This window comes from Petaurus breviceps, unplaced genomic scaffold, assembly GCF_028583685.1.
Source record: "Petaurus breviceps papuanus isolate PSGF00001 unplaced genomic scaffold, PetGlider_PUasm1.0 490, whole genome shotgun sequence".
In the NCBI taxonomy this organism is placed as follows: Eukaryota; Metazoa; Chordata; class Mammalia; order Diprotodontia; family Petauridae; genus Petaurus; species Petaurus breviceps.
In genome coordinates, this window is record NW_027186352.1 from 27,848,158 (window position 1) to 27,852,505 (window position 4,348).

Consider the following 4,348-nt stretch of genomic DNA (forward strand, 5'->3'; position numbering starts at 1 on the left):
TTGTAGCTTTCCCTTCCTACATTATGGGGAGGAGCCTCCCAATGGGAAGGGGCTGCCTCTGGGTATCTCAGAGGCAGAGCTGTGGGGGTGGAAGTGAAAGGAAATAATCAGGCATAGGGAAGCTTACTTATTGAGGAAATAAGACAAAAGGGGATTTAGGAGAGAGATAGGGTGTGGGAAGGAGACAGACAAGACCTGGCAAGAGATAGAAACAGAGACAACAAGAGGAGAAGGAGGGAGGGAGAGTCAGAGACATTATTACAGTGTGTGCTGGAACCAGTTCATTCTGGCTTAGAGGAAGATCAAGGTTAAATCTCGTTCGTGAATATTTATACTTTGGAAATCAGTAAATGCTACATTTAAGGAATTAATTTATTGTTTTCTTGATTGTCTAGAGTTAAGAATGTTATATAGAAAATGATAATAATATAGAATAAACTTAAAAGTGTATCATCTTTTTCAGAGAGCTGGTTGGTAAAGGGAAACATGAACCCAATCTAATCTGACTCTGCTTAGAGCTTGCTATATTATATCTGAATTTTATCATTTGTAAAGAGAAGGGCTTTATATAAAATCCCATCTATCTAATATGTATATGCATATGAATATGTATATAGATAGATACACATTCATATATACATATATCATAAGTATATGTGATATTGAATGTATATTTATTTAAATTACTATTTTTGTGTCATGACTTAACCTCCCTCTCAGTCTGGGCTTACCTCAAGGCCTGGCATTCTCTGTGTGCTGACCCTTTTCCCTTACTGGAGAATTCTTTCCAGGGGATTCCACTTTGGGTTGCCTTAGGCCTGTCATGCTTCATCCCCCTCTCAGCAGTTCTTACTCTCTGAACTTCTCCACCAGGCCCCCAGGTGAGTATCTTTTCCTACACTATCCCTGTCCCCTTTTCTGTTCTCTCCTTCAGGCCAGTGATAGCATTTTTTTCCATGTATTTATACCCCCAGAAATTAGTTCGGTCCCTGGCACATGATAAGAGCTTAATCAATGCTTGGTTACCATGCACCATTTCTCTGAACTACCCCAAATCAACATTTCTTTCACTAAAATGATTTGATTTTGCATGGCTACTCAATTATTAGTTCATCATTCTCCAATTTATGGACACCAAATTAATATTTATTAAGTACCTACCTTGTGAGAAGCCCTGAATAGGGCCTGTCACATAGTAGGAACAAATAGAAAGATGAGTCATCTGTCCTCAAGAAGCTGACATTATACTAGAGACATACAATGGGTTCTCATAGAAGTAAACAACATGACAAAGTGATTTGAGGGAGCTTCCTCTCTATTTTTAAAGTGGAGTTTCCCAAAGAGGAATGCTCCCCACTTGTTCAAAAACTAATGTCGTCCCTCCATTTTCTCCTTTATTGCCAGTTTAAAGTCCAGAGCAATCTATGAGATGAGTGGGGAGGGATTACTTAAATCACGCTTGACTGAGTGATGTGACATTCCCTCCTAGTCCTTCACCAAGCATGACCACAAGGGGCCAGATTCATTAGGAAGAGAGGATAGATGCCTTTTCAACTATAATCATTAAAGAAATCATTAGAAAATGTCTTCATGTTTAGAAATGTTGTCTTTAGTGTGCCTTTGGGCTATTAATCCTGTTATGTTATAGATTTGGTATAATGGCTATGACTCTGAACTTGGAAAGACCATAGCTAAAATCTTGCTCTAGGAAAGTCACTCACTAGATGTGTGACTGAGGACTAGTCACTTAAAATCTGTCTGCCTCTCTTTCCTCATATGTAAAATGAAGGGATGGGATAAATATACTCTAACATCTCCTCTAGGACTATATCTATAATCCTAGGCTCTTATTCAGTATTGGGGATTGATTATATTTTACAGCCAGTCCCTTTCCCTTTAGTTATTTTTTTCACATTGTTAAATGGATCTTTCTCATGCTATCTTTTTGCTTAAAACCTCCCCACAATCACATCTTAGGTGTAGAATAAACTTCAAAGTCCATGTACTGGTAGGCCTTCACAATCTGATCATTTAAATTTTTTTCTCTTCTTATATATGTGAAGTTATTTCTGACATCTGAATTTGTTCCTCACTGTTTTCTGGACCTCTTTATGTTCTTCCCCTGCCCTATGCCTATTCATATCTTCTGCATTTGTCTAAGTTTCACTCAAGTTTAAACCCCTCCATGGAAAATTCCCTTATCACTGAATGTGGTAACAGACTAGGCTCACACATTTTTTTTCACATTGTGCATTATATTATAATATACTGATTTTTGCATACCTTAAATATACTAGGAATCGCAGACTTAAATCTGGCCGACATCTTAGGGGCCTTTGATTCCAAGATCCCCATTTTACAAAATTGTAAATTAGGACACAGAAAAGAAAAATGACTTGCCCATGGTCCATAGATTGCAAGTATCACAGATAGTATTTGAAAGTAGGTCATGATGACTCCAAATCCAGGACAATTTACACCAATTAAAAATTTTGGTCTATAGCTAAGAAGTGTAGGGGCAGGAATCCTTAATACCCTACACTTATGTTTCACCAGGACATGGGGAAGGATCTTAGGATATATAACCTAGCCATGTGCAAACTCTGACAGTTGCTATCACATGGGAAAGTCATAGTTTTAGTATAAGCAGACTGATGTAGTGGAGAATGCCTGAGATTTAAAGTCAGGGAAACCAGCTTCAATCACTATTTGGATGAATCTTGGGAAATCACTTAGCATCAATTCCCTCATCTCTAAAGTGATGGTAATAATAGAATCAATTATCAAATAAGGATCAAAAGAGATTGTGTGTTTATACACACATATATGTATATATTGAATATATACTTATATAACTTTTCAATCTATAAAATGTTTTATGTTATAACAACAACAACAACAATAATAATAATAATTTCATCCTTATTTATTAGCCTCTTAATGGTTTCTAAAACTGTTATCTGATAACCAGCCTAGTTAAGTTTTGATATGCTCATCACCAGCTTGACTGCTAGGGGATACATGTATGTTTTGCCCATAATAATTTTTAAAGATCTTTCCAGATTTAGAGGTCTAGGTCACCACTTCATGAAATGTAATATCCATAACAAAAAGATTACATTTCTCTGAAGTAATGAAATTAGTAAATAGCTAGTGCTGAGTATGCCTAACCCTAATTTTCTCTAGTACTCACACAATATTTTGTAAATAAGATATTTATTTGTTGAATCAAAAAATAAAGTCCTAAGCCTCTTTTCACCTATCAAAACAGAATTAGAAATCTCGCTTCATTGTAAAAATTACCTTAGAAATCTGGAATACCTGGTGGCATAGTCGATAGAGTGCCCAGGCCTGGAGCTAGGAAGACTCCTCTCCCAGAATTCAAGTCTAGCAGACATTTACTAATATAGATAGATAGATAGATAGATAGATAGATAGATAGATAGATAGATAGATAGATAGATAGATAGATAGATAGATAGATAAAAAAGGTTAGCGTATGGCAGAAGTATTGGGTTACTTCTGTTTGGTTCTAGGGGACAGACCAAGGAGTAATAAATGGACACAGCAACAAAGATGTAGATTTCAGCTCTCTCCATGGGGTCTTGAGGGAGAGCACAAGAATGGGGAGAATTCCTCACAATGGTAGCTATAGAAACAACTGGCCAAGGCTAATAGAGGGATCTTTCTTATTAGATTAGATTAGATCTTCAAGCAAAAACTGAATGATGATGCATATTGTAAAGAACATTCTTGTCCAGTGTCAGGTTGGGCTAGATTGTTCTTTAAGATCTCTGAGAACAAAAACAAAAACAAAAACAAACAAAAAAAGAGGTTCTGCAATTCTAAGAAATGGTATTTACATAAGATATTTTTCAGCCGTGTATAACTTCTATCCTAATGGAAAATATTAGCAAGCTTGTTCCTCCACAATCCACAGTAATTTGTGGTGAAGGAATATAAAGATCACTTACTTTGTACTATAGGACCAGGGTTCTCTGAAAAGTATGGTGTAATGAAAAGAGTGTGGAATTTTTGGCCAGAGAACTTGGTCCTGTCACTTATTACCTATGTAAACATGGGCGAGTCATCTAACATCTTTAGTTCTGTTTGCAGATTTGTCAAATGATAATGTTGGCCAAGGTGTGTTCTGTTGTTGCTCAGTTGATTTTCAGTCATGTCTGACTCTCCACGACCCCATTTGGGTTTCTCTTGGCAAAGATACTGGAGTGCTTTGCCATTTAATTCTTTACCTCATCTTATAGATGAGGAATCTGAAGCAAACCAGGTTAAGAGACTTGTGCACAGTCAAACAGCTAGTACTGTCTGAGCCACTGTGCTACCTACC